Here is a 21991-nt window from a genome sequence, read left to right on the forward strand (position 1 = left end):
AACAAAAAGCACAACATCCATACCTAAAGGAATCCACTGAAAAACCCTTTGCTTCTGCAAACCGAGACGTTGCCTTTGCTTCCTACAAAACCCAAAATCAGATCTTCAGTGCTCGAAATTCACCATTTGGTAACCAATTAAAACAGGGGAAAGGAAATTATCTACACTTTATTACATGGATCAAATGTAGCCAGGATTGCATCACTAAAAACAGCTATGAAAGACAACCCATTATACATTAACTACAACATCAAATAGGTCCACTTACCAACAAAAACACAATTAAAAAAAAAAAAAAATGTCTTTATTTCTTGGTGACGTAAGAGAACATTCATTCATGAAAGGTAAAATGCTACAAAAAGCCTAAGAATTCAGCTCCTTCAGAAAATTAACACACTATGAGTATGTACAAAATCTAGCATACAAGTTCGACCACATTACCTATTTTTTGATAATTCAATCGATCATTCTCCGTTGGAAACCAGGAGATACCAATTGAACTATAAAGCTCTTGGCAGTTTGGCAACACAGCCTAAAATTTGTGCTTGCTTGCACAACTAAAAACGCAAATCGCAGACCACGCCACTAAGGTTGTTTAATTCAACATCAAAATTCATACATTCACAAACCCTAACTCTTCACAAATACACTATCAAAAAAAAAAAAAATTTTCATGGCATTTCACTCAGTAAACCTGCATTGTACAACTAGAGTTGCAAATCCATGAAAAAGTTATCCGCCAATCGTTAACTACAAAGAATACAACTTTCCCTCTCCACAAACAAATAACAAATCATTGAATTCAATTTGAAAGAGAGCAGTGGCGTTGGTGAGGCGAACCTGGTGGAATCGGCCGGTGAGGAAGGGGCGATCGATGTTCCAGCGAGGAGTGGAGGGGAAAGACGACGTCGTTGTCGTCGTGGTTAGCTCCATTTCCAACCAAAACAAAACCTAAATACAAAACACTGTTAGTAGCCTCATCAGTGTGTGATCGCAAACAGAAAAGAAATGATTTTGCAGCAAAATTTGAGTCATTTGACTGTAAAATAAACTTGCCGTGATAATGTGCGTTGGTCGCCGGTGAAGGAGCTTCCGCCGGAGATTCAGCCGGCCGGTGAGTGGGTGTTTGTGAGAGAGAGAGAGAGAAAGAGAGTGTGTAGTGTAGAAGAGGAAATGAAAAGGGGAGGGGAGCAACTTCAAATTTTAAAATCCTTAATTAAAAGGAAAGGATGAAATCGCTATTTGAAATCACGAGGTTAGAATGAAATCCGTCGGATCAGTGATAATGAGTAAACAAGGCAGCAGTTGAAATTGTGATTTCAAATTACGATTTTAGCAAAAATTACAATCATTTGAAACCCGTTATAAAACTATGATTTCAACGGCGTCCTTGTTCAATAATTAATTGCGTTTCTAAAATATGTTATATATATATATATATATATAAAATTCGCTTGCCACAAAAATAAAAAAACTTAAATAGACACGTGATGGAAAAGTAAACTCCAATTGAAACCTAATTTAGAATCTAATTGAATTTGGATTTTTTTATTTTTACACTTAATAATTTATTTAGCACAAAATTAAAAATTAAATAGGACACGTGGTAAAAAATTGAAAATCTAATTAAATTAAATATTTCAATTTCACCTGGAGTTCCTAGACCATCTTTTGCAAACAAACTCCATTATTTCCAATCTGGCAATCCTTAAATTATCTGTTTTATATTCCCTAAGTTTCATGTTGATTTCATATTCATTAATTCCTTTACAAATTAGGAACTATTAGAGATACCTGGCATGATGAACTCTGTTGCATATGCTAATATTGATACGCTTTCTTGTTCAAATGCAAAGAAACCATTAAATGTGTAATAGTGTTATTTTCTAAAAATCCTAGTGCAGACCATCGAACATCTATATTATAGTTTTAGTACTTAAAGGAGGTTAGATAACCCAACGCACCTTTCAGTAGGCTTAACCACCTCCCCTCCCTCTTCCCTCTTCCCTCTTCCCTCTTTTGCTAGAACCATTGCCCCCTCTTAAACACACAAAATCTTGAACGAAGTCCCATGAGCTATCTTACAATGCATCATAGAAGAATGATACTTTTATTTGGACCAATCAAACCCAGAACCTAATCAATTTGCTCATTTATCATAATGTCAATATTTGTAAGAGTATTGTGGTAAACAACACCTTTACATGATGAAATAATTTCTGCATAACAAATAAAAAGGGAATAATATCTCTTCTCCATAAATTATAAACCACACAACTCAGTTAATTGCATATGGTTTTCATCACCCCAATTATTTTCGCATTACATGCCATCATTCAACAACATCAAAAACATGTCATAGCACTAAAGAAAAACCAGTACTTATTTTGTAGCAATTTGTTATACTCACTATAGAGATATATAAGTTATTTACCTGAGCAAGAACAGAGTCTGTAAATTGTACATTAGATTCCAAGGTCTCTCAAACAACTTATAAATTATTTGAAAGCATGAGTGAGAAGTAGGAAATATGACATGTAAAATAATTTTTCCGATTTCTTCTACTCAGCCAATTGATAAATCATGGGCAGAAGACAACTTACAGCTATAGCCTCTGCCTTTTCTAAATTAAGGTCATGATCAACGTCATTAGCATGGCAAAGGTTTTCATATTGGGAAAATACTTGCTCAAAACCCAAACCGTTAATTTAAGTTGCACATGCTCTTTCAATTTCAGCACCAACTTTATGAAGGATATAAAGCGAGCCAGACAACAAACTTGCACATAAGCATACTTTCTGATGATGCTAAGAAGATCAGTAGGCTGGATGCTTCGGACTTGAAAAGACCACTTGCTCTCTCTGCGGCCTGAAGAAAAAAGAGAAGCCAATCAAAGGCGACCGGGGCTGCCGGCCAAAAACCCTCCGATGGTAAAGTTAGTTTTTCTCTTTATTATTTTTGGAGTTCCAACTTTTTGGGAGAAGAATTCACATACCTGTGCTTTGTCTGAATCAGTCTTTATATAGTGTCTTCATAGACGGTTATGGAAATTGGAACCTCCCCTGGATTCAAGGAGGCGCGAGGGTAAAATGCAACTCCCATAACCGTTTAGGAGTTATTGTTTCTATTTCACAACGGATACCTGACAGTTATGCGTGGGATAAGGAATTACCGCATTATATTCGGAGAACTCTCGTCCTAGAATTCCTTAGTTGACTATGTTTTGGCACTTGCGCAGAGGCTGCCTCGTCTGACAGACACTCCTTCAGGACGAGGTTATCCACGCTCTGGACAAGTGCCTATTTTCTGGTGGTGCCTACCTCATCCAGAGCTCTTCTTGCTTGGATGAGGTAGTTGCAGATAGGTTCCAAAGGGTGTTTACAGTTCCAGACGGGTTACGGACGACCTCTATGGACGACTTGGAGATAGGCAAAATCAATACCCCATCAGTTGCCCCCTGTTTAAGGGTCGTCCGAAGCTCTTCGGTTTTTGGACACGCTTCAACATATCATCCCACGTGCCTCAAGGTAGAGGGTGGGGCTCCAATGGCCCCCAAATTGTGCCACGTGTCATCACTTACTTGGTTAACCGTCATGTCGATTTGAGTTTTTGAGGAAGTTGCCACGTGGTTCTCCCTGATTGAATATTTCGTTTCGGGTCTCACTTTTCAACGCCTATAAATAGTGGATTTCCTCCCATACCCTCTCCACTTTTCAAATTTCCTTGTTTGACATCTCTCATCCGTCGCCTCGTCTAGGAGTATTCCAGCGTCCCTAGTTTCCTTCGTCTAGAGCCAGGTATTTTCTCTACACTCGTCTTTAGGCTTCCCTTACATTTCCACAATGTCTGAGGTTTTTTCTTCGTCTAGCAATAGTGTTAATAGGGAGATAGACGAATATCGCAACACAACTAGCTACAGTGGTTCTAGTAGTGATAGCAGTAGTAGCGATGGCAATACTACGGATGAGTATGTTTCTGGGGTTCCTGGGGTTCCCTTAGAAGTTTTCCAGGAGGAGTTTAGGACGAGAGTGATGTCAGGGTCTAAGGCTGGCCCCTCTAGTGCGCCTTTATCCACTCAGAAGGACGAGGTTGAGACTGTTTACAGCTGTGCTGTAGGGGTTCCGGCCAGGACAGACGAGAGAAAATTAGCGTCTCTTCGAAGCTGGTACCAAATTCCAGACGAGCTAAATCCTAGATTGGTTGTCCGTGATGAGTGGTGTTGTCAACCTCACTTTGGCATTGGGGTTTATGAAGCCTATCTCCTAGGGGGTCTTAGGCTTCCTCTCAACGCTTTCGCTAGGGAGTTGCTTACCAGGTTAGGTATAGGTTTGTGTCAGCTAAATCCTAATGCATGGAGACTAGTCGTTTCTATGCAAGTTTTGTGGAGAGAGGTTTTTGAAGGGGATTGTCCTCTTACCGTGGACGAATTCCTTTTTTTCTATAAACCCTCTGAAATTAGTCAATCTCGTGGCTTCTATCAGTTTACGGCCAGGAGAAAAGATTGTAGGATTATAAAATCTTTGGTTACTTCAGATAGAAGTTGGAAGACGGAGTTCTTCTTCGTCTCCGGCTTTTGGGCAGGACGCCCTATTGAGTTGAGCAGGGATTCGTTTCCCCCCTATACAGGAGACATAGGGAACCTTCGTCCTGAAGGTATGCTTACCACTACCGTAACATCGCTTTTATTACATATCCTTCTGTTAAACTTCTCGTCTTTATTGCAGGTGTTAGAAGGCCGTCGTTGAACAAGTTTTATCTGGGACGCGTTCAGAAGGCTCGTCTTCACCCAGAGAGGGACTTCCATTCCTTGGTCACCCTCCAGCGTCTTACGACTTGGGGACTTGGCCCAGAGCCCTCTCTAGAAGCCTTAGCCCACGAGATTACAGATCGTCGTCGTGAGTTCTCGTCTTGCATTTCCCCTTTTTTTTTTTTTTTTTTTCTTTCGTCTTAGACGCATTTGTTGACTTATTCACCTACATTCATTATTATTGTTGTTTATTTTAGGGATGGCTACCATGAAGGAAAACAAAGGCAAGGGGGTCGCGGACGAGCGTGGTAAGCAAGACACCGAGACTAGGGCTCGTCCTGCTGTTGGCGATAAGAGAAGGCTGTCAAAGGCCATCAATCTTGAAAACCTCCCCAGCCGGAGAGCCAAGCACAGGAAGTCGTCCAAGCCTGGGGTCGTCTCTCCCGCTGCCCCCGTTCCTCCTCCTCAACCACCGTCCGTCCAGATCCTCGACGTGGAGACGTCTGAGCCTGTTCCCACTCCTCCGTCCAAGACCGGCGTTCCTGCCTCGTCCCAGCCTCCCGTTGACGTTGTGCCTAACCTTCTTGAGAGTGAGGGCTTGGCCTGGGAGAGGTTTCAACAAGCAGTGTTTGACGAGGACGTGGCTGCATGCTATAACATGTCCCTGAAAGATTTTGAACACTCGAGTGTCCACGATCTTTTCAAGGTAACTAATATGAATATGTTCTCGTCACTAGTTTTTTTTATGCTTGTTTACTTTGCTTAATACGAAAATTCTTATTTGCTTGTGCAGGCCATGTCCAAGTTTATAGCTACATCCAGGCAGGCTACTGAGCTGGACAGGACGAGGCTGCTGTTGGAGAGGAGGATCAAGGAGGTCAAAGATGATTGCAAGGGCTGGGCTGAGACGGCTGCCGAGGCTAAGGACGAGGCCAAGGGTTTGCTGAACCTCGTCAAGGAGCTAAAGGCTGATATAGTGGAAAAAGACTCTCGTCTTGACCACTTTCAGAAGAAGATCGACGAGCTAAGTAACTCCCTTGTAAGGGCTAAGGACGAAGCTGTGGAGGAATTTAAGGCTTCGAAGCAATTTACTGACCTTCTGGACGCCAACTATGCGGCTGGATTTGAAGACTTTCGCATGGAGGTGAAAGAAAAGTTTCCAGAAGTTGATTTCAGTCCTATTGTCCTTCAACTTGGAGGTGCTGCTAGTTCTTTTCTTCAGACTAGCTCTAAAGATGTCAACGTTGAAGACGATGCCTCGACCAAGCCTGCTCAAGACGACCCTGATACCTGATGCCTTTGTTATTTGAAGATTTTCTTTGTTCAAGTGTTTTCTTCTCTTTTTTTTTTTTTTTTTAAAAAAAAAATGTATAAGGGTACACTTATCTCATCTGGAGTACTTTTGATGAGTTTATAAACAATTGCCTTTCAAGGCTTATTTCTTAAGGGTTTTTGGACGATGGTCGTCCACCCTTTAATGTCTAATGAATGTTTATTTTCGATTATCATTATTGTTGTTCCATGGATGAGTTTACGCATTTTTATTTTTTATTCCATTGCCTTTTAAGCAATATTCCCAAGTGTTGGGTGATCGTTTACACGATTCCCTTATGGACGACTCGCTTAGGACGATGATGATCATTTTGCTTGCCCTTTAGGCGATTATTACTCGTATTTTCGCGAGTTCATAATCGTCTCGACCATATGCTCGTTGTTGGGATGTCATGCGTTAATGCCTACTTCCTTTCTTAGACGAGTGGGCCCTGGCTAAGGAAAGCTTGGACGAGCATGCCTTAGCATTTTTCTCTTTGCTTTATCCTTCTTTTTTTTTTTTTTTATGGAAAGCTTGGACGAGCATGCCTTAGCATTTTTCCCTTTGCTTTATCCTCATTTTTTTTTAAGGAAAGCTTGGACGAGTTTGCCTTCGTCCAGAGATTTTACTTGTCTAAGGCTTTTGCCTCGTTTGTAGGTATTATCAGGGAAACTGGAATTCAAATACATAAGAAATCCCAACCATATTATTACATGAACATTGTTCATAAACTTGGCACATGCTTATAAGCTAGTGCCTTATTAAGATACTAAAGTACATAGCCTCGTCTTTCATAAGCTGGTCTGTAAGTAGTGCAAAAGTTTAAGAACTAGTGCACTACTTTTATTCATAACACACCATAATAGCAGTAAAAGCAAAAGTAAATATAAGCACACACGCCAATCATAGCTGTAATTTTGCAACTGACTTCCTCTCGTCCCTACTCATCACTGATAGTACCTTCTCAGGTGTTCCACGTTCCAAGGATGCTCTAACTTCCGCCCGTCCAGGGCTTCCAGGTAGAAGGACCCCTGCCTCTTGCAGTTGATTACCCTGTAGGGTCCTTCCCAATTGGGTCCCAGTTTTCCATGAGCTGGATTCCTGGTCGCCAAGGAAACCCTTTTAAGGACAAGGTCCCTCACACCGAACCGTCTGGGTTTTACCATGGCATTATGCTGTCTGGCCATGAGGTTTTTGTACCTTGCCGTCCTTTGCTCCGCATCCATTCTTACCTCATCAATAAGATCGAGGTCAAGACGAAGTTGTTCCCCGTTGTCTTCCTCCTGGTACTCCCTCACTCGGTGACTTGCCATATGGACCTCCGCTGGTATGACAGCTTCATTCCCATAGGCTAGTTTAAAAGGGGTCTCTCCTGTCGGAGTTCGTGCAGTCGTTCTGTAGGCCCAAAGAACACCTGGTAGCTCGTCTGGCCATATCCCTTTTGCCCCCTCAAGCCAAGTCTTGATGATTTTCAGTAAGGATCGGTTTGCTACTTCTGCTTGTCCATTTGCCTGTGGATGGGAGGGTGAAGAATAGTGATTCTTGATCCCAAAATGATTGCAAAAGTCCCTGAAGGGTGCGTTGTCAAATTGACGTCCGTTGTCAGATACTAATACCCTGGGTACTCCGAACCTACATAGGATATTCTTCCACACAAAGTTTTTCACATTCTGCTGAGTGATTGCTGCATGAGGCTCGACCTCTACCCACTTGGTAAAGTAATCTATTCCTACCACCAAAAACTTCATCTGTCGAACTCCCATGGGGAAAGGGCCCAGGATATCCAGTCCCCACTGTGCGAAGGGCCATGGGGCCATCATTGGGGTCTGGTACTCTGACGGCTGTCTAGGAACATTGCTATAGCGCTGGCATTGGTCACATACCTTGACATAAGCTTTAGCATCTGCCTGCATTGTAGGCCACTAGTAGCCGGCACAGACGATTTTATGGACTAGCGACCTTGCTCCTGAATGATTTCCACACGATCCTTCATGAACTTCCCTTAGAACATAGTTTGATTCGTCAGGAGCCAAGCATCTTAAGTAAGGTTGGGAAAAACCTCGCTTGTACAACACTTCATTTATGAGGACATACTTGGCCGACCTGACCCTTAACTTTCTCGCTTCGTCCTTGTCTTCTGGAAGCCTTCCATCTTTGAGGTAAATCATTATCGGACTCATCCAATTCTCTCCTCCTCCTATCTGCTGTATGTCAGGGATGTCTATGCTTGGCATATATTGGATGTTGTCGAACTCGTCTATGACCCCTGCCGAAGCGGCTTTCGCCAAGGCATCTGCTTCCGCATTCTCCTCCCTGGGAAGTTGAACAAAACTTATGGCTGAAAATTTTCGTGCAAGGCGTTTCACTTTGTTGAGATATTTCTTCATTCGATCTTCCTTAACATCACACATCCCATTCACTTGGTTAATGACCAGTTGAGAGTCTCCTCTGATTGTTAACGACTCTGCCCCCAAGGACTTAGCTAATTCTAATCCCTTGAGTAGAGCCTCGTACTCAGCCTCATTGTTGGTAGTTTGATACTGCAGACGGGCCGCGTACTCCAGCCTGTCACCCTCAGGGGACTTCAGTACAATTCCAATCCCTCCTGCATACAGTGTGGACGATCAGTCTACATTAACCACCCACATTTTATTTCCTTCGTCCTTGTCCAGGTCGTCCTGGCTGGGGGTGAATTCTGCGATGAAATCTACCAATGCCTGAGCCTTTATCGTACTCCTTGGGAGGTATCTGACATCAAATTCGCTGAGCTCAACGGCCCACTGTACCAGCCGTCCAGCAGCTTCCAACTTGCTCATCGCCTTTTTTATGGGATGGTCTGTTAGGACGTTGATGACGTGTGCCTGAAAATAATGTCTCAGCTTCCTGGAAGCCGTGATTAATGCGAAGGCTAGTTTCTCCATCATATGGTATCGTCCTTCTGCCCCTCTCATTGCGTGGCTTGTGTAATAGACCGGTTTCTGGATTCTCCCCTCTTCTCTGACCAACGCTGAGCTTACTGCGTGTGGGGACACTGCCAAGTACAAATACAACTCTTCCCCAGGTACAGACGGACTCAACAGTGGCGCCGTCATAAGATACGTCTTCAAGTCTTGGAAGGCCTGTTGGCACTCGTCCGTCCATTCAAAAGCCTTCCTAAGGACTTTAAAGAATGGTAAACATTTGTCAAGAGCTTTCGATACAAACCTGTTGAGGGCGGCGACTCGTCCAGTAAGAGATTGGACTTCCTTGTTATTTTTCGGTGGCTCCATATTCAGTATCGCCTGGATTTTATCTGGATTCGCCTCAATTCCTCTGTGCGACACCATAAACCCTAAGAATTTCCCCGATGAAACCCCAAAAGCACACTTGCTCGGATTTAATTTCATGTTGTACCGTCGCAACGTATCAAAAGTCTCTTGAAGGTCGTCCAGATGTTTATCCTCGTCCTGGCTCTTCACCAGCATGTCGTCCACATAAACCTCCACATTTCGCCCGATTTGAAGACGGAACATATGGTTAACCAACCTTTGGTAGGTCGCCCCCGCATTCTTCAAACCGAAGGGCATTACCTTGTAGCAATACAACCCTTGGCTCGTGATGAATAAGGTCTTCTCCTGATCCGCTTCATCCATCTGTATCTGGTTATAACCCGAGAAAGCGTCCATGAAGCTAAGTATCCTGTGACCTGCCGTTGAGTCCACTAACTGGTCAATGCGTGGCAATGGGTAGCTATCCTTGGGGCAAGCTTTGTTTAGATCAGTGAAGTCCACGCACATTCGCCACTTGCCATTAGCTTTCTTGACCATGACCACGTTCGCCAACCAATCTGGGTAATGAACTTCTCGGATGAACTTTGCGGCGACCAACTTCTGCACCTCTTCCTTAATGGCATTGTCTCGTTCGGGAGCGAAAACTCTTTTCTTCTGACGCACTAGTTTCGAATGGGGACACACGTTCAGGCTATGAGTAATGACACTTGGATCAATGTCAGGCATGTCCTCGTGACTCCATGCAAAGACATCGAGGCTTTTCTTTAGAAACTGAATCAAAGCGTGCTTTGCCCCCTTTTCCATGCTCGCCCCAATTCTAGTAGACTTCTCGGGCTGGTTATCGTCCAAAGGGACGTCTTCTAACGCTTCAGTGGGCTCCGCCACGACCCTTCTCCCGTCTATATTCATCGCCTGCATGTGCTCGTCCATGGCCAGCATAGCTAAGTAGCATTCTCTAGCGGCCAGCTGATCCCCTTGTACTTGGCCTACTCCGTGCTTAGTTGGGAATTTGATGGACAGGTGGTAGGTAGAGGTTACCGCTTTCCAGCTATTCAAAGTTGGCCTTCCAATAATTGCATTATATGACGATTCACAATCAACAACGAGGAAACTTACCTCCTTGGTTATCTGTTGCGGATGCGTTCCAACGACCACTGGTAACATGATGGTGCCCACAGGTTGCACCTTCATTCCTCCGAATCCTACCAACGGCGAGTTCACTAGTCGAAGGTGATCTCGTCCTAGCCTCATTTTTTGGAATGCGGGGTAGTAGAGAATGTCTGCAGAGCTGCCATTGTCTATTAACACCCTCCTGGTCATGTAGTCAGAGATGAGCAGGGTGATGACTATCGCGTCATCGTGTGGGTGGTGAAGTCGTCCTGCTTCCTCGTCCGTGAACGTAACAGCCTGCTGGTCTACTTCCCTCGTCCTAGGAGGTCGTCCAGACAGTTGGATGTTCTGCACCACCTTCAGGTATGTCTTCCTTGACTTAGACGACTGCGCCGTCGAGTTTCCTCCTACAATTACCCTTATCTCTCCTAGTGGGGGCCGCGATGATTCTTCTACCTTGGCCTTCATTTTCTCATCTCTCTGGTCTCGTCCAAGGAAGTTCCTTAATTTGTCCTGTCTAATGAGATTTTCTATCTGCTGCTTCAAGTCAAAGCACTCGTCCGTATCATGCCCATGGTCCCTGTGAAAGCGACAGTACTTACTCCTATTACGTTTGTTGGGGTCTCCCTTCATTTTGTCCGGCCATTTCAAGGACGGATCATCCTTGATCTGCATAAGAACCTGCTCTAGTGGCATAGTCAGGGGCGTGTATTGCTGACTCCTCGCGGAGGAACTGGCCTTCTTACCATCCTTATCTTTTCTCTCGTCTACCCGAGCCTTCTTTGGACGAGGTCCTTGATCCGAATAACGATGGTGACCCGCTTCTGAACGTTCTGCCCTTTTTCTTTTCTTGGCTATGATAGGGTCCTTAGCGTTCATAAAATTCTGGGCTGAATGGACGAGATCGGCCATGGTCTGTGGTTCCTGCTCGTAGAGCTTATGAATGAACAAGTCGGAATGGACCCCATTGTGGAAAGCGGCCAATAATAACTTGTCATCCATCTCATCCACCGTCAAGGCCTCCCTATTAAACCGGGTGATAAAGGATCGCAAACTCTCATTTTCCCCTTGTTCTATGGTCAGTAGGCTGGAGAAGGAACGCTTGTGACGCTGTCCTCCAATGAAATTGTTGACAAACAACTTACTCAACTCTTCAAAGGATCCCACCGAGTTTGGGGGTATTTTACCGAACCACACTCACGCCGGTCCCTTAAGTGTGGTGGGAAAAGCTCTGCACATAATCTCGTCCGGGACTCCTTGTAGGTGCATGGTCGTCTTGAAAGTTGCAATATGATCGCAAGGGTCGCGATTTCCATCATACGAGTCCAAAGAAGGCATTTTGAACTTCGGAGGTAGGGGTGATTGCTGATGGAAGCCGTGAAGGGGGAGTCCGTTCGGTGAACCATATCATCCACTGGGTTCGCTCACCTCATATTTTCCCTCATTTCATCCATGGCTTTTCTCATCTGGTCCATCTCTTGTTCCAAGTGCGGCACCCTTCTTGAAGCGGTACCCCTTGTTTGATCTTCAGATTCGACATTTTCTCCTCCACCTTCCTGACTCGATGCCTGTCTATCCGCGTGCCCATCTTGGCGCTGCCTCTTGAGATTGATCTCCCTATTCAACTCCTAGTTTTGACGTGTCAGTTTCGCCATAGCGGCAGCCATAGATTGTATATGTTGAATGGAGGGTGGTTGCACGACAGGCGCTGACCTGCGATCGCGAATGGGGTTGCTAGAAGCATCCCTACTCTCCTGGTGGCCTGGGCTTGTAGCCCTTGATCTCGTTCGAACCATTCAGCCTTTTGTCTGGGAAAGGCTAATCGTTGAAAACAGAACAAATAACCGAAAGAAAAGAACACTGTTGTTTCTCACAGACGGCGCCAACTGATGATGCTAAGAAGATCAGTAGGCTGGATGCTTCAGACTTGAAAGGACCACTTGCTCTCTCTGCGGCCTGAAGAAAAAAGAGAAGCCAATCAAAGGCGACTGGGGCTGCCGGCCAAAAACCCTCCGATGGTAAAGTTAGTTTTTCTCTCTATTATTTTTGGAGTTCCAACTTTTTGGGAGAAGAATTCACAAACCTGTGCTTTGTCTGAATTAGTCTTTATATAGTGCCTTCATAGACGGTTATGGAAATTGGAACCTCCCTTGGATTCAAGGAGGCGCGAGGGTAAAATGCAACTCCCATAACTGTTTAAGAGCTATTGTTTCTATTTCACAACTTATACCTGACAGTTATGCGTGGGATAAGGAATTACCGCATTATATTCGGAGAACTCTCGTCCTAGAATTCCTTAGTTGAGTATGTTTTGGCACTTGCGCAGAGGCTGCCTCGTCTGACAGACACTCCTTCAGGACGAGGTTATCCGCGCTCTGGACGAGTGCCTATTTTCTGGTGGTGCCTACCTCGTCCAGAGCTCTTCTTGCTTGGAAGAGGTAGTTGCAAGTAGGTTCCAAAGGGTGTTTACAGTTCCAGACGGGTTACGGATGACCTCTATGGACGACTTGGAGATAGGCAAAATCAATACCCCATCACTTTCTAACACAAATTTCCGTACCTCTCAGCTGAAAGCATCTCCAAAATACACAGGGAGTTTCAAGAAACATCCAACTGCGACTCTCTCACTGAAGACAACACAAAACATGAGTGAAGAATCACAAAACTTTTTTACAACAAAGCAACTCAAACGTTTCAAAATACCTCAAACACACCCACCCAAAGCATACCAACCACAAACCAACATATATAAATCCATCACAAAAAAGTTTAAAATACAAAAACAAAACAACTTAACTCATAATTGCAAGCGGCATCACGATCGAGGAGAGAAATAGAAGAACGGCTTGAAGGTAGTGGTGGCACTCTGATCTCTCTCTCTCTCCCTCTCTCTCTCTCTCTCTCTCTGCGCCTTAAGTGCCCTCTCTTCCTCTTAGTGTCTTACGATTGTTTCTCCAGCTCCCGATTTCAATATAGACGGTGAAACAATGCATTTCAACGGTCTACAAAAGCTGGTTCAAGTTTAGTGACTCTTAAAGTGTTATTACGTTGGTTATTTGGTTTTCACGTTTGGCATGAAAATTAAAACTACTGACTTTGACATAATAACTCACTTGGAACACAAATTAAGAAGTTAAATTCGACAGGTGTTGCAAAATTCAGATTTGAATTGAACACCTGGAATAATAGTTATGATGTAGTCCCCACATAAATCTAGATACATGACACAAAATTGGAGCTCTAATTTGGAATTCTAATTTGAGTTTCTCTCAGCTTTACCTATTATTATATATATAGATAGCAGAAACCTTTTCTTGCAATTAAGGAGGTGCTGCTATGTAAAAAAAATGCCCATCTAAATATCTGCCACGTATACAGTTCAAAGGCTTGCACGTCACATTGTTTGAGGACTCTTTACAAGGAAAAAAAACCATTTAAAAACAGTCACACGTCAAAAAACAAAATCTGAAACAACGCAGCCCAAAACCATTCGTGCCCTTCTATTTATTCTATCCGAAACAACGCAGCCCAAAACCCTCCAGTCTGTCTTCTATTTCTTCTTCTTCATTGCCCAAATCTCAAATAAACCATTCAAAACCTCATAAATCTCCCCTCAGACCCTTCCTCTGCATCTCCAACATCCCCAACCACCACATGTTTTCCATTCCTAAGATCTCAAACCGTTTACAAGGTTTAGGATGGCGTTCACAATGTCTGAGTATCGGTGGTATACACTATTTTTGGCATGTCGACAAATTGACGATTAAGACAAATCAAGTTTCAAGGACTAAGACAGTTTCATTGGGGAGACGCTATGTTGTATTTGCTTAATGGGTTTTGGCCAGAATCATATCGACGTTGGGTAGATGATATTGTGTATTGGCTTTTGTTTTCGATTTTGCTATTACTCTTGCTCTGCCTTTGTGTGCCGTTTGGTTTCATTGGGGTTGCTCTGCACTGCTTTTTCTGTTTAGCTGCATTGCTATCTGTTGCTTTTGCTTTTTTGCAATTTACTCTCTACAATTCTCATGTTACCCTATGTGGGTTCAATCCCTTTTGTTTTGTATTTTCCCCTAATCATAAGGACTCGAGGTTTTAGTAAATTGTAATAAGAATTGGTGTGACATGAGGCTTTTATTGTTGTTCTTAAATTCTTAATTAACGTTAAGAGTTTCAGCATATTTGATAGTTTGTGATAGGCCAAGAATGTATTGACTCCTTGTGATAAATTAACCGATAATTTGCCAAGTTAATTAATTAATTCGATTAACATACAAAACGCGTGGTAGCACAAACAAATCACCAACTCAGTTAATATGGAGCGGAAAATAAAGTTGACATGGTGATTTATTTACGAATGGGGAAAACCACCGAGGTAAAACCCCACCAGGTGAATTTAAGGTCACCACTCCCAAGAATCCACTATTATCACAACAAGCGGTTACAAGTAAAGGAATCTTAGTACCTTATACCAACCTACAGTTGAACTCTTACCCTAATACACAATTAGACTTGTTCTATAGTGACAATTTCTCATTTTCAATGTACGGCTCCTAGTACGTGACTAACCAATTGATACACGGATCCCAATATGCGACTTATTCACCAACTTGAGAAAGATGTTGGCTACAAAGTTCTTCAGTTCATCAACACGACGAAAATCAGGAAGCTCCTTGGTTACAAAACCCAACGGTGTACAAACACAGCAGCTTCTTCAAGAGAAAGATGAGCTAGGGCAAATTCTATCCCCGGTCACAATTTTCATGAACAAAACTTTGTTCTACACTTGCGCAACCTTTGATGGCCCTTAAAATAATCCTTATATATGTTTAGGGTTGTGAGAAAAGAAAGTCTAAACATGTACACACAGATTAGAGTGAAATCAAATCTGAAAAACTAATTTTTGTAAATCTCGATAGATAGGGTATCTATAGATAGGGTATCTATCGAGTAGCTGTCGAGCATTGGACTAAGCAGCCTTTTAAATCTCAATAGATGCAATCTGTCGAGCTAGCTGTCGAGTTTTAAAATCTAGCACTTCTTCACTTGTTTCTTGGACAGATTTTCATGGCTTCAATACTTGGACTTGAACTCTTGCTCATTGAAGTATTAAATGCATCCTAAATCTACTCAATTACAACTAAAGTGCGTTTTGTCAAATGATTAGCCAATTCTAAATAACATATGTTCCTAACATCATTCACATGTCCTAACAATCTCCCCATTTGACAATTCGAGACAAAACCACAACAAACAAATAAACATATGAGAGAAGTCATAAATCACTCAACTCATATTCACTTGTTGAATACAATAAAATGTATCCTCACACAAACTCTTGAAAAACTTTGCAAGAAGAGAGTTCATGGCAAGAAAGACTTTGACAACCTGTATTTCTGAAACACTTAAACAAAACTCATCACCGCATCTTAGTGTGAAACAGAAATAAAAGATTGTATACAAGTAATAAGAAGCATGTGCATAAAGAGAGAAAAGAAACAACACATGAAGAGATAGGTGAAAATGTAATAACAACCTCAATATATATATATATATATATATATATATATATATATATATATATATATATATATATAATGAGTACAAGGTTACAATGTAAGAAAAATGTATCTAAAAAGAAAGAAAATAAAAGATACAAAAAGTTCTCACTACATCCCTCAAAACAAAGACACTCACCCTAACAAAAATATCTCCTATACTAACTCTCCCCTTAAGCACATGACTACTCTCATACCCAAAACTACTCCCCCTTTTTGTCACAAATGACAAGGGTAAGTCACTGAGAAGCAGTCATCTCCTCGTCATCGAAAAAGCTAGCACCATCATCCTCATCAGCATCACCACCAACGGAGTCACCATCATCGTCCTCGTCTTTAGAAGCCTCTGGAAAAGGAGAGGGAGACTTTACGAAGCCACCAAGGCGAGCCTGTCGTCGTGCAATACAACCGACACGGGTGTTCACCTGACACAACTCATCGCTGAGAGTGTCAAGGCGAGCATCCATGCGCTGAAGCTGCTCCATGATCGCCTCTAGTGTCACACCATCCGCAGAAGAAGATGGAGCGGATGTGGATGGAGCTAAAGAAGTTGGAGGAATCACGGTCTTGGTCTGTGGCCGCTTCGATCGAAGCTGGGCCACACTCCGTCTAACGGTCGCCTCATCAATGGCACACATGATGAAGAAGTGGCGAAGGATCCTTGTGATAGCAGAAGGAAAGATAAGCTTATCACGGGTCACTGTATCCCCATATACATCTATAAGGGAGAGAATGAAGTGAGAATGGAAGTCTATAGTAAGGTCCTTTAAGAGGGATAACAAAAATCAAGTACGAGGCTTTGTGATAGAGTTATAGTGAGACAATGGATGGAGAACGAATGTCATCACCATGTTAAGGAACCTCAGACTTTTAGCAAAGGCCGAGTAACGAGTGTTTTGACGACCACCCCAAGAAGAAGGAGTCTCACAAAACAGAGACATGAGCTCATCTTTAGACACAGTCCTAAGACGATCACAGCCGGGGTAGTCAGGATGCACTACCCTCAGTACGTGTAGCACATCGGAAATAAGATCCAGAGTGACTATAATGCACGTACCTCGAATGTAAGTGATAAAATGAGGTACATAATAATCAAATCCGTGCATATTGGAGTAAAACTCCTGTATGATCACGGAGGGACAAGTGATCAAGACATCACACAATGACTCATAACCCCTACTGTAGATGACAGTGGGAAGGTCAGTATCGGAAAAATCCGACAGGAAGACTTGGCATTTCGAATGAATGTCTCGTCGAAAAAAGTTTTCAGAGAAGTCCTTGCGGGCTTTCTCATCACGGAACCGAACGTGAAAAGGGGTAGAATCAGAAGTAGATGCCCCAGAATGAAGGGGGTTTCGGGATGGAGTGGACTTACGTTTAGGTGCCATGAAGCAGACTAACCGAGAGAGAGAGAGAAGAAGAAGAAGAAGAAGAAGAAAAGTACCAACACAATTAATATCAAAAGATAGAAAAAAGGAAGGTACGTATACTTGAATAATGTATGAACATGTGACATGCAACAATAAAAATATCACGGGCTTAGCCCAATCCAAACTTACCAGCACACATCATTGCAACAAAGTAAACACACATCTAAAATGCATGAAACATTGTTAAAATGCAAATGTAATGCAATGCATGAACATATAGGATTATTTAAACAAAACCCATCCCAAAAATTTTGCAAAAACCTCATCAATTTTAAAAAACCCCAAAAATTATCAAAAACCCCAAAAACTTAGGTCAAAATGAATGAAATGCATGATACAAGAGAGAAAAGAGATCATACCAGATGAAGAACACAAGGATTCGACCGAAAATCAAGTGGGGAAGGTGAAGAGTTTGAGTGAGAGGTGTTTAGGAGAAGGAGAGACGTTTTTCCAGTCGAGAGAAATCAGAGAAAATGAGAGAAACACGAGCTGAAACCTATATATAGAAATTATAAAGCTCGATGGATCGAGAGGTGTCAAGAGGTGTCGAGTTTTAAATCTCGATGGATAGAGCTATCGAGGAGCTATCGAAAGGTGTCCACAACAAAAGAACCTCGATTGATTGAGAAGCTATCAAGGGGACATAAACTTTCTTGATGGATCGGGAAGCTATCGAGACAAATTCTCAAAAACTTCAATGGATCGAAATTGTGATAGCAGCCGTCGAGAAAGGAAGATTAAGAGCTCGATAGATAGCCTAGCTACCGAGAGGTATCGAGAAGCTGTTGAGATTGATAAAAACAGTTTTTCAAAGGAGAAAAAACACAGACATGAATGCAATTAAACATGCTACTCTACCAAGGATTCAAGCAACATTTTAAACTCTAAAAAACGTCTCTTAATAAGAAAAATGTCAAGCATATAGATCTAAAATACACACACACACACACACACTAAACAAGTCTAACCAATTTTATATTTCAAAAACAAGTCAAAATAGCTTAGTGAGCATACATTAACACATGTATTCCTTGTGATGACCAAATCACATTGTACCTGTACATGTATCCAAAGTAGCAAAGAATGTTGCGTGTTGTGTATGAAAAACATCGCAAGATTGCATAAGTGTCTATATGTTATGACGATTTGAGATATGAGCAAATCAATTTAACTCACACACGATCATAACTGCTTGATGGGGATTATCACCTTCGAGGTACATCCTATAACTCCTACATCTCCTAAAAGACATGCTTACAATCATATATAAAGCATATTGATTCTTTTTTTTTTTCTTTGCATATTTTTTTTAAGCATATCATGCATGGGCATATAAGAGAGTGAAAAGAAATACCCAATTATGTTTAACTTTTGACATTGCACTTTTGCTATGCCAAAGCATACAGATGTCATTTCATGATTGGCGGACAATAGTGGTGTCTATGTTCTCACTAACTAAAACAGTTTTGACATCAGTGTTCTCAGATTTTGCATTGTTAGTAGGAGAAACAAAAACAGTAGTACTAGAGGAAGCAATATTAGGAGAAGAGAAATCATACCCTAAACTAGTTCGATCAGAAGCAAATTTCTAAAGGTTGAGCATCTCATCAAACTTTGCACTTGAAGTCCTCTCCACTTGACCTTTGACTTGGAACAGCTCTGCCTCAAGCTTCTTGGTCTTCTCAGCCAAGAAATTGTTCTCAAACCTCAGTATTCTAATAATCTGATTAGCTTCATCAAACTTTGTGGAGATTTCTTCTCATTCAAGCTCCACATCACTGAGCTTCTTGGTGGCCAACCTATACAACTTCTCATGCTTTTCTAAGACCATGTATAATTTTGTATAGGTTGTGTAGATATCATCTTGCTTATCCATTTTTTCAAATTTAGACTCCGCCAAGTCCTCTTCTTCATCCACATCTTCAACAATCGCCTCAATCGGATTGACAGTGGCAGTGAAGGCATTCAGGATTCCATCATCCTCATTTTCGAAATCATCCTCAAGTTCGATGTCGCTCAAGGTAGCAGCAAGTGCCTTGCTTTTTCCAATGATCTTGAGATACGTAGGGCACTCTTGTTTCATGTGTCCAAAACCTTGACACCCGAAACACTTAGGTCTTGAGAGAATAGTGTACTAAATGCCATCCCTAGCATCGTTCTTCCCTTTGTCTTGGCTCTTAGACTGAGAGGAACTAGATTGCCTACTGTCATTGTCGAAACCCTTTTCATTGGCATTCTTCATGAACTTCTTAAATTGTCTTGTGATGTAGGACTTCATTTTAGAATTTTCATCGTCAGAAGACTTATCTGTATCACTGCTCTTGGCCTTTAGTGCCATGCTCTTTCCTTTACTCGATTTCCCGATGTTTGTCAAACCCAACTCATAGGTCTGTAGATTGCCAACTAGCTCTATCAAAGGAATTTTGTCGATGTCCTTTGATTCCTCAATCATGGTGATCTTGGCATGAAGTCTCTCAGGTAGAGATCTAAGCACCTTTCTAACAATCTTAGGTTCAAGAATAGTTTCCCCAAGATTAAAGGCTGATTTCACTATGTCCTTGAGCTTGGCATAGAACTCATCAAACGACTCATCCTCCTCCATCTTGATCTCTTCGAAGCTTGTAGTGAGCCTCTAAAGCTTCAAATCTTTGACAGCTTTGGTTTCCTCATAGGTTGTCTAGAGAATGGTTCAGGCTTCTTTGGCAGTTTCAGTAGAGGATATTTTCTTAAACTCCTCATTCGTGACTGCACTGAATAACACATTCAATGCCCTGCTCTTGAAGTTAGCCGCCTTGATCTTAGCATCATCTTGAGAAAGATGTTGGCTACAAAGTTCTTTAGTTCATCAATACGATGAAGATCACGAGGCTTCTTGGTCACAAAACCCAACAGCGTACAAATGCAGTAACTTCTTCAAGAGAAAGATGAACTAGGGCAAATTCTATCTTCGGTCACAATTTGCATGAACAAAACTCTGCTCTATACTTGCGCAACCTTTGACGGTCCTTAAAATAATCCTTATATATGTTTAGGGTTGTGAGAAAAGAAAGGCTAAACATGTACACATGGATTAGAGTGAAATCAAATCTGAAAAGCTGAATTTCGTAAATCTCGATAGATATGGTATCTATCGAGCAGTTGTCGAGTATCGGGCTAAAGTAGCCTTTTAAATATCGATAGATGCTATCTGTCGAGCTAGTTGTCAAGCTTTAAAATTCAACACTTCTTCACTTGTTTCTTGGACAGATTTGCATGGCTTTAATACTTGGACTTGAACTCTTATTCCTTGAAGTATTAAACACATCTTAGATCTACCCAATTACAAGTAGAGTACGTTTTGTTAAAAGATTAGCCAATTCTAAATGACATATGTTCCTAACATCATTCACATATATCTTGACAATTTGATTGTGGCTTAGCCAATTTTATAGAAATTATGCTTTAAAAACGTCAAAAGGGTACTAAGAAGATTGCATTAAAAAGCGATAAATTATATTGTTTCCATGCATTAACATCGTTTGATAGTCTTTGTGTATATATATAAAAAAATGGGTTAAAGTAAAATAAAAAAAGCCTTGCAACTAAAAAAAACCTAGCGATACAGAGAAGGGGAAGGAGAAGAAAAAACGCATGTGATGAAAAAACCGGTTAGAAAGAACTACCATCGGTCATAAGGAAAGGTCCAAGAGGTATTGAGCTATAGAGATATATAGAGGCAGATACAGAGAAATAGAGAGACAGACCGTTAGATCTGTATCCTCTATCAGTTAGTCTCTTTTATTTTTGTTCTTTAAATTTCTGTTTAAATATGATTTAGGTCTGGGTATTTTGATTGGATTTGATTGTATTGGATTAGATTTGATTGCATTTGGGTTTTGGCTTAGATTCAGTTTTGAGTAAGGAATTGGGATAGAATGGTTTTTAATATCAGATATCTGTGTTACATTTGGTTTTTCTTTTGGATAATAGAACCACCTGATCAAACTATCTTTCTCTTTATAATGCACTCCCAAGACCTTCTTCTTCTTCTTCACACAATTCTTTCTCCTTATTTTCTTAGTCTCCCAATCGTTTTCCCTCACCCATTTATGGATGGCTTTGTCAAACTATTGCCTCTGTGTTTGGTTCTTAGATTGGGAGTTTTTAAGAGTTTTTTTTTTTAATAAATTTTTTTAATATTGTAATAGCTCATTAATATGGAACAGCTATGTTACTCAAACCATGATTTAGTTTTATGGCTAAAACTATTAGGAAAATTTAAAAAAGAAGAAATTTTGTTTTTGTTTGTTTAATTTTTTTTTGGTGTGTTTATGTTTGTTTGATATATTAGTAATTGCATCTGAATGATATTTTTGGCCATTGATATGTCAAGCTATTATAATGGGTCCAATGAGATAATTTTTTAAAATACTAATTTTATGATATTTACCTGTTTAGTATTATTGAATAATTTTCGTTGTTCATGTTTGTTAACTATCCTAACATATTGAAATAGTGGTTGCTGCAAATTTTCTGGGGTTTTCTCTTAAAAGACCATAATTTGCCAATTGGGTTATATATGAATT

This window comes from Castanea sativa, chromosome 6 (assembly GCF_040712315.1).
Source record: "Castanea sativa cultivar Marrone di Chiusa Pesio chromosome 6, ASM4071231v1".
NCBI lineage: Eukaryota > Viridiplantae > Streptophyta > Magnoliopsida > Fagales > Fagaceae > Castanea > Castanea sativa.